The sequence below is a fragment of the Arachis ipaensis genome, chromosome B6 (genome assembly GCF_059453495.1).
Source record: "Arachis ipaensis isolate K30076 ecotype BB chromosome B6, ASM5945349v1, whole genome shotgun sequence".
Taxonomy (NCBI): Eukaryota; Viridiplantae; Streptophyta; class Magnoliopsida; order Fabales; family Fabaceae; genus Arachis; species Arachis ipaensis.
Window position 1 is genome coordinate 68,855,943 of NC_142441.1, and position 10,418 is coordinate 68,866,360.

Sequence of the window (10,418 nt, forward strand, 5' to 3'; positions counted from 1 at the left end):
TTATATTCATCCAGAGCCTTTTGAATTGGTGGTTCCATGAACTCTTCCTTCATGTACTTCTCTGCCTCACTTGAGTGTAAATTTTCTGGAATGACTTTCTCACTTTCATGCTCCTCCCCTCCCAACATTTGACTTAATAGCTTTTTCATTGAGGAGGTTTGTTGATCTTCCCAACATTTCTTCATCTCCTCTTCATATTTTTCAATCACAGATTCAATTGTTGAGAGTTTTTGGGTCAGGGAAGTTTGTGAGAGTTGTGAGTCTTCATGTTCCCTTGTCATCTCAAGTGCAGTCTCATTTTCAACCACCTCATTCTTCATTAAAAATCCACTTGACTCAGTAGCCTTTTCCTCTTGTTTTTCCTCCTTTTTTGTTGCACTCACCAATTGAGCTAGCTGCGCTTCCATGTTTTTGAAGGAGTTTTCTTGTTCTTTCCAAACTTTTGTTGTCTTCTCCTCATATCTTTTGAGCATGGACTCAAACTTTGAGAATCTTGAGTGGTTCATGGAAGTTTGTGTGGGTGGTGAGTTTTGAAAGGGGCTTTCTGTTGAAGCATGGTTAGTTGATGATATCTTTGGATGAATATCATATGGAGTATTAGAATTCCCTTTCCAGCCACCATTAGAATCATGACTTGCATCATTTTGTGGTGGAGGGAAATATCCCATATGGTTTTCTTGCTCATCTTGTGTCTCTGAAGCAAATCTCCATAAATTGGAGTGTTTAGAATTTGTATTTTCTTGGTGATATCCCCAGCCACCATTAAAGATTGGTGATGGTGGGTAATATCCCATAAAATTTGTTTGATCATAAGATGAGTTGAACTCCATTTGCATTTTGGAAAACACAACACTAAGGAAAATTGAAATTACTCATATGAGAGATGAGAATTTCTTAGTGAGGCAAAAACTCAAACACCTTGGTTTCACTTTGAAATAGAAAACAAAAATAAAGAAAATGCTTGATCTAGACTTCTCACCCACTTAATCATTGTTGATCTAAATCAATCCCCGGCAACGGCGCCAAAAACTTGATGGTATTTTTGTGGAAAACTGAATTTCCCAAAACACCTAAAACTCACCGGCAAGTGTACCGGGTCGTATCAAGTAGTAAAACTCACTTAGAGTGAGGTCGATCCCACAGGGATTGATGGATCAAGCAACTTTAGTGGGTGATTAGTTTAGTTAAGCTAACATTGAGTGATTTGAGTGACAATTGAAGCAGCAGAAAGTAAATGACAAGAAATTATAAATTGCAGAAAGTAAATTGGACAGAAACTTAAAGAGCAAGAAATGTAAATTGCAAGAATATTAAATGACAAGAAATATAAATTGCATGAAATATAAAGGGGAATGGGTGCTGGAAATGTAAAATTCAACAGGAACGTGTAAATAGCAATCAAACAGAGAAGTAAAAGATGCAAAATCATGCAACAGATCTAACAGAAGAGTAAAATGCCTTGAAGAATTTTAAGACAGAAAAGCAATGCTTAATTTGCAGCAAAGTAAAAGAGGTTGAAGATCTCAAGAGTGGAAGAGACTAGAAAACAAGTCTAGATCTCAAATCCTTCCTTGATCCAACAAGAACAATTGAAGAATAAAGACAAATTGAAGCAGTAAGAGAACTTTGATTCAAATTGCAATTCACTGAAATTATGCAGCAAGGCAAACAATGGGAAATCTCAGAGGGAGAATGAAACAAAACTCCTTCAATTCTCCACCCAAGATTCAAAAACAAAGAAGAGAAAACTAAAGAGAGAGAGCTCTCTAATGCTAATGCTCCCTAGTGGAGCCAACCTCCTTTCTAATCGAGCTCCCTTTTGAAAATGAGAGTGATGCCTTTATATAGGCTTTTTACAAAATAAAATGAAATTAAAATGAAAAACAAATTAAATGAAAATCCTAATTCTAGCTTGTTCTTGTGCCTTTAAGTGATGATGTGGGCTTTGCTTGCTTTGGATCTGAGGAGAAATGGGTTTGGTTGGCCTTGATTCAATTTGGAGAAGAATTGAATTTAAATGGAATTTTTATTCAATTTTTGGTCCATGGGTGTTGCTCCCAGGGGAAAGCTCAGTTGGAAAACCCAACTTAGCTTTCAAGTTGTGTTGTCCGCTTCATTTGATGCGCGTCCAGCCTTGGTTGTGTGCCAAAATTGTGCGCCAAAGTTCCTTGGTGCCTTGGGTCCGTGTCAATTTGTGGGGGAGAATGGGGGAGATAGTGCTTAGTTGGAAAAACCAACTTAGCTTTCCTTTGTGGTGCCTAGCTTTGCACTCCAAGGTCCCAGGTTCAACTCTTGGTGGAAGCAAATGAGAATTTATTTTCCTTGGAGGAGTGGGGAGTGAGGAGTGCTTGTACAAGGAAGCTTCAGGTTCGAACCTTGGGAGAGCCATCTTGGCTCATTTTCCTTTCAAGAGTAGCGCTCCTTCCTTGCAAGTGAGAGGCTCCCACTTCGAATCTTGGTGAAGCCACTTTGGTCTATTTTTGCTTATTTTTGGCCCTTAAAGATGCCTATCACTTGTGCCTCAATTTCATGCCAAATATGGACTATTATACATGTTTGGAAACTCTGAATGTTAGCTTTCCAACGCAATTAGAATCACATTAATTGGACGTCTGTAGCTCAAGTTATAGCCCTTTGAAGGAGGTATGGTCATGTTGTAAACGCCCAAGTTTTAACTTAGCGAAAATTCTTGCTTCCAAGCCAAGTTTTTCACGATAAAGCTAAGTTCACTTAGTGAACTGAGCTTTGTGATGCTGATTGTGAAACTTCCTTGATTTGGTCATGGGCCACGCTTTTAAAAGCGTGGCCTAAGGCTCCAAAGTGTGCTCCAACTTCAAAGTGTGCCCCAAAGCTCTTTTTTTCTCCTTTTTAGCTTATTTTGTGCTTCTTTGCTTCTTTTTCTTCTTATTTCCTACCAAATTTATAAAATTAAAAGATCAAGGAAATATACCATTTAAGCATAAAAGAATGCAATATTTAAGCACTAATTATCAATTTCTTGTATGAAAAAGCATAGAAAGAGGTGACATGATGACATGTCATCAGAAGTCATCCATGAAGACTTCCAGAAATTTTTCTACCATATCAGAGAAAATAGAGAGCATGCATCTCTGGAAGGTTGCAGGCGCATTACACAGCCCAAATGGCATCCTTCTATAAGCAAACACTCCAAATAGACATGTGAATGCTGTTTTCTCTTGATCCTGGGGATCTACTACAATCTGGTTATAGCCTGAGTAGCCATCCAAAAAGCAGTAGTAATCATGACCTGCCAGTCTTTCTAGCATCTGGTTGATAAATGGTAAAGGAAAATGATCATTTCTGGTGGTTGTATTGAGCCTTCTGTAGTCAATACACATGCGCCACCCTGTAACTGTTCTTGTAGGAACCAGTTCATTTTTTTCATTATGAATCACTGTCATGCCTCCCTTCTTTGGGACGACTTGGACAGGGCTCACCCAGGGGCTATCAGAAATAGGATAAATAATCCCAGCCTCTAGTAATTTGGTGACCTCTTTCTGCACCACTTCCTTCATGGCTGGATTTAGCCGCCTCTGTGGTTGAACCACTGGTTTAGCATTATCCTCCAATAAGATTTTGTGCAAGCATCTAGCTGAGCTTATGCCCTTAAGGTCACCTATGGATCACCCAAGAGCTGTCTTGTGTGTCCTTAGCACTTGAATAAGTGCTTCTTCTTCCTGTGGATTTAAAGCAGAGCTTATGATCACTGGAAAAGTGTCACCTTCTCCCAGAAATACATATTTCAGGGATGGTGGTAGTGGTTTGAGCTCGGGTTTAGGAGGTTTTTCCTCTTCCAGAGGAAATTTCAGAGGCTCTTTCATCTCCTCTGAATCCTCCAAATCAGGCTGAACATCTTTAAAGATGTCTTCCAACTCTGATTCGAGACTCTCAGCCATGTTGATCTCTTCTACCAAAGAGTCAATAAGATCAACTTTCATGCAGTCATTTGATGTGTCTGGGTGTTGCATGGCTTTGACAGTATTCAACTTAAACTCATCCTCATTGACTCTCAGGGTTATTTCCCCCTGTTAGACGTCAATGAGAGTTTGTCCAGTTGCTAGGAAGGGTCTTCCTAGAATGAGAGTAGCACTCTTGTGCTCCTCCATTTCCAGCACTACAAAGTCAGTGGGAAAGGCGAATGGCCCAACTCTGACAATCATGTCTTCAATCACACCTGATGGGTATTTAATGGAGCCATCAGCAAGTTGGAGACATATCCGGGTTGGTTTAACTTCCTCAGTTAAACCAAGCTTTCTGATAGTGGCTGCAGGTATCAGGTTGATGCTTGCCCCAAGATCACATAAAGCTGTCTTGGTGCAATTACCTTCTAATGTGCATGGTATCAGAAAACTCCCAGGGTCTTTAAGCTTTTCAGGGAAGCTTTTCAGAATGATTGCACTGCATTCTTCAGTGAGGAGAACTCTTTCTGTTTCTCTCCAATCCTTTTTATGACTCAAGATCTCTTTCATGAACTTGGCATAAGAAGGTATTTACTCCAGTGCCTCTGCAAATGGGATCTTTATTTCAAGAGTCTTGAGATAATCTGCAAAGCAAGCAAATTGCTTATCCTGCTCCTCTTTCCGGAGTTTTTGAGGATAAGGTATCTTGGCTTTATATTCCTCAACCTTAGTTGCTGCAGGTTTATTGCCTACAGAAGTGGTTGAAGAAGCCTTTTTAGTGGGGTTGTCATCAGCACTTGCGTGTATCTGATCCCTCTCTGGTAATTGAGTGCCAGAGTTAGAAGCTGGAGTGACGTTAGACTCCAACTCCTTGTCTATTCCTGGCGTCTGAACGCCAGAACTGTGCCCCTTTTGGGTGTTCAACGCCAGAGCTTGCCCATTTTGGGCGTTCAACGCCAGATCCTTGCTTGTTTCTGGCGTTGAACGCCAGTCTTTGCTTATTACTGGCGTTGAACACCAGTCTTGGGCATGGTCTGGGCGTTCAGCGCCAGCCTTCCACCAGATTTCTAGCTTTTTAGTGCCAAAATTACTTTTCCCTGGGCTCTTACTGTCTTGAGGTGGGGTATTTAATGTTTTCCCACTTCTCAATTGAACTGCTTGGCATTCTTCTGTTATTTGTCTTGACAGCTGCTGCTTTGTTTGCTTCAATTATTCTTCCATATTTATATTAGCTATCCTTGTTTCTTGTAGTTTATCCTTGAATTCGGCTAACTACTTTGTTAGAAAATCCAATTGCTGATTGAATTCAGCAGCTTGTTTTACAGGGCTGAGTTCAGCAGTTACTGCTTTAACCTCTTCTTTCATGGAAGGGTCACTGCTTAGGTACAGATGCTGATTCCTGGCAACTGTATTAATGAGCTCTTGAGCCTCTTCAATTGTCTTTCTAATGTGGATAGATCCACCAGCTGAGTAATCTAGAGACATCTGAGCTTCTTCTGCAAGCCCATAATAGAAGATGTCTAACTGAACCCACTCTGAAAACATTTCATAGGGGCATTTTCGTAGCATCTCTCTGTATCTCTCCCAGGCATCATAAAGAGATTTCTTGTCTCCTTGTTTAAAGCCTTGGATGTCCAGCCTTAGCTGTGTCATCCGTTTTGGGGGAAAGTATTGATTCATGAATTTTTCTGTCAGCTGTTTTCATGTCCTTATGCTGGCCTTAGGTTGGTTATTTAACCACCTTTTAGCTTGATCTTTTATAGCAAATGGAAACAGTAATAGTCTGTAGATATCCTGATCTATTTCCTTATCATGTACTGTGTCAGCAATTTGTAAAAATTGTGTCAGAAACTCTGTAGGTTCTTCCTGTGGAAGACCGGAATATTGGCAATTTTGCTGCACCATGATGATGAGCTGAGGATTCAGCTCAAAGCTACTGACTCCAATGGAGGGTATGCAGATACTACTCCCATATGAAGCAGTAGAAGGGTTAGCGTATGACCCCAGAGTCCTCCTGGACTGTTCATTTCCGCTTAGATCCATGATGGAGAAAGGGAGATGATGTAAAATAGAATAAAAATATTTTTTTTATTTATTTAATTAATTTATTTTATTTTAGAAATAAAAAAATTAAAATAAAATAAATAAAAATGGGTGAATAATTTCGAAAAACTGAGGAGAGAGAAAGTGGTTAGGATGTTTTGAAAAAGATATGAATTTTTTTTTAAAAAAAAAATAATTTTCGAAAATTTGTTTTAAAATAGAGAGGGAAGATATTTTTGAATTTAAGGAGAAAAGAGAAAAATAATAAAATAGCACAAGATTTAAAATTTTTAGATCTAATGCTCCTTGTTTTCGAAAATTTTTGGAGGGAAAACACCAAGGAACACCAAACTTAAAAATTTTAAGATCAAGACACAAGGAAAAACTCAAGAACACTTTAAAGATTCACAAGAACACAAGAACATGAATAAGGAACACCAAACTTAAAATTTTTAGAAAACCAAAATAAAATTTTTGAAAACCAAAGAAAAAAAATCAACAAGAAAACACCAAACTTAAAGTTTGGCACAAGATTTAATCACGGGAAAATTATTTTTGAAAAAGATTTTTAATAAAACTGGTGCCCAATCATCAAGAACATAAACCAATACTCTAGCCAATTGGGCAATAAATGTAACACTTGTTTTGAAGAAGGATATTTTTAACCAAGAACAATAATAAGAGACTCTAAACCAAAAAGAAAAATTTTCCTAATCTAAGCAACAAAATAAACCGTTAGTTGTTCAAACGCGAACAATCCCTGGCAACGGCGACAAAAACTTGGTGCACGAATTGTGAATCACACTTTTCACACTTGTACCACTAACCAGCAAGTGCACTGGGTCGTCCAAGTAATACCTTACGTGAGTAAGGGTCGAATCCCACGGAGATTGTTGGTTTGAAGCAATCTATGGTTAACTTGCAATTCTTAGTTAGGAAGTCAATTATATTTATCAGTTGAGTTGCGAATAAACAAGAGAGCATGGATTAAAGGTTACTTGTTATGTAGTAATGGATAATATGTTGGAGTTTTGGAGATGCTTTGTCTTCAGAATCTCTGCTTTCCTCTGTCCTCTGATTCATGCACGCACGTCCTCCTCTGGCAAGCTGTGTGTAGGTGGATCACCGTTGTCAATGGCTACCATCCATCCTTCCAGTGAAAAGGGTCCAGGTGCGCTGTCACCGCACGGCTAATCATCAGCAGGTTCTCAGTCGTACCGGAATAGGATTTACTATCCTTTTGCGTCTGTCACTACGCCCAGCACTCGCGAGTTTGAAGTTCGTCACAGCCATCCAATCCCAGAATCCTACTCGGAATACCACAGACAAGGTTTAGACTTTCCGGATTCTCATGAATGCCGCCATCAATCTAGCTTATACCACGAAGATTCTGATTAGGGAATCTAAGAGATATTCATTCAATCTGATGTAGAACAGAAGTGATTTTCAGACACACGTTCATGGATTGAGGAAGGTGATGAGTGTCACTGATCATCACCTTCTCCATAGTTAGGCGCGAATGGATATCTTAGATAGGAACACGCATGTTTGAATGGAAAACAGAAATACTTGCATTAATTCATCGAGACACAGCAGAGCTCCTCACCCCCAACAATGGAGTTTAGAGACTCATGCCATCAAAGAGTACAAAGTTCAGATCTAAAATGTCATGAGATACAAAGTAAGTCCCTAAAAGTTGTTTAAATACTAAACTAGTAACCTAGGTTTACAGAAAATGAGTAGACTATAACAGATAGTGCAGAAATCCACTTCTGGGGCCCATTTGGTGTGTGCTGGGGCTGAGACTAAAGCTTTCACACACCTAGGGCTGTTTTGGGCGTTCAACGCCAGCTTTGGATCCTTTTCTGGCGTTGAACTCCAACTTGCAACTTGTTTCTGGCGCTGGACGCCAGAATTGGGCAGAGAGCTGGCGTTGAACGCCAGTTTACGTCATCTATCCTTCAGTAAAGCATGGACTATTATATATTCCTGGAAAGCCCTGGATGTCTACTTTCCAACGCAATTGGAAGCACGCCATTTGGAGTTCTGTAGCTCCAGAAAATCCATTTTGGGTGCAGGGAGGTCAGAATCCAACAGCATCAGCAGTCCTTTTTCAGCCTGAATAAGATTTTTGCTCAACTCCCTCAATTTCAACCAGAAAATACCTGAAATTACAGAAAACACACAAACTCATAGTAAAGTCCAGAAATATGAATTTTGCCTAGAAACTAATGAAAATAAACTAAAAACCAACTAAAACATACTAAAATCTATATGATATTAACCCCAAAAAGCGTATAAAATATCCGCTCATCACTTCGCAATGATATATAATTTGCCATAGCTGCCCGGAAGTTAGGAGACACGAACGCGTGAATGACGCACCCGCGTCGCATCTGTGAACTTCAATCCGCGCGAACACGTGGATGACGCCTCCGCATCACTTTCCCGTGACCAGTACGTACCAGAAAACGTTGGGGGCAATTTCTGGGCTGTTTTCGACCCAGTTTTCAGCCCAGAACACACATATTAGAGGCTATAAAGTGGGGGAATGCATCCATTCAAAAACAAGCTTTCACATTCACAATTTTAGGAGTAGATGTAGTTTTTAGAGAGAGAGGTTCTCTCCTCTCTCTTATGATTTAGAATTAGGATTCTTTTCACTTTATGATTATTTCATCTTTTGCGATCACAGGTTCAATGTTCCTTTTATTTATTTTTCTAATTTAATTTATGAACTTCCATGTTAGATTTGATTTCTTTTATTAATATAAATTGAGGTATTTTCAGATTTGTGATTTGTTTCTTTTATTTATGATATAAATAATTTGGATTTTCCCTTTTGGCTTTGGTTGAGTCATTGGAGACACTTGAGTTATCAAACGCATTGTTGACTGAAAATTGGAATTCTTCAAGAATTAATTCGAGATCCAATAACTCTAACTTTTCCCAAGGAGAGACTAGGACTTGAGGAATCAGAATTAATTCATCCACTTAACTTACCTTCATAGTTAGAGGTTAACAAAGTGGGAGAAAAATCCAATTCTCATTACAATTGATGAGGATAACCAGGATAGGACTTCCAATTTTCATACCTTGCCAAGAGTCTATTTTATAGTTATTTATTTTATTCTTATTATCATTCAACATACTGCTTCCTTACTTTCAAAACCCCCAATTTACAAGACTCATAACCAATAATAAGAACATACCTCCCTGCAATTCCTTGATAAGACGACCCGAGGTTTAAATACTCGGTTATCAATTTTAAAAAGGGGTTTGTTACTTGTGACAACGAAAACTTTTGTAAGAAGGGTTGATTACTTGGTTTAGTAACTATACTTACAACGAGAGTTTACTATAACCTCTAAACCATCAATCTTCAGTTCTTTCAAAATGGCGCCGTTGCCGGGGAATTGCAAACGTGTGCCTTATTATTGGTTATTGTAAATATTTGCTTTTTACTTGTTTATTTGTTTTTATTTTTTTGTTTTTATTTTTGCTTTTTCATAAATTAAGAGGTTATTGCTCTTCAAACCTTTTCAAAATCTTTTTCAAATTTTTATCTTATATTATTGACTTTTTTAAAATTTAAACTTCAAAATTAAAAATTTAAATTTAAAAATTTTCAAATTTCAAAATTTAAAAATTCAGATTTCAAATTTCAAAATTTCAAATTTTAAAATTCAAAATTTAATTTTCAAATTCAAAATTTAAATTTCAATAACCTTTTAATTTAAAATTATTTTTATTTTTATTTTTAATTTTTATTTGCTATTATGAACTCTCACCCCTTTGGCTATGAATCTGATTACAATTATGTTGCAGGAAGAGGAAATTACAATGAGAACAGGCATCAATGTTGGAACAATCAAAGATGGGAGGAGCCACAAGGATTTGATCAACCCTCATGGCAACAACCACCCCCAGTGGACTATCAACAACCACTACCATATGCCTATGAACCGTCTCCTCTACATGACTTTGGACCACCATACTCACAAGCCCCTTTCCGCCATTTACCTCCATATGACCCTAACCCTCAACCACCATACCAACCACCTTATGAGCCATATGAACCATATATAGAACCACCCCAATTCCAACCCAATTACTCCCAAGAACCACCATCTCCCTATGCATCATGTCCATATCCATCACCCCAAGAATCAACGGAGCAACTCAAGGAAACATTTGAAAAATTTAATGCCACACTTCATCAATTAAATCAAGCAATAAATCAATTAGATTCCCGACGTTCGGACACTCAAGGAACCCCCATGGCTTCATGTGGACAATCTAATGAAGAACGTAGCATGAAAGAGATACTAGAAACTCCAGTGGACAGTACGGAGCATGACTTTGTACTGAAACAAGTGGAGGAAGCTATAATTATTGAAGAGGAAGAAGTGGTTGCAGACTTAGGAGATGCTGAACCTCCATGGGAAAGTCAGG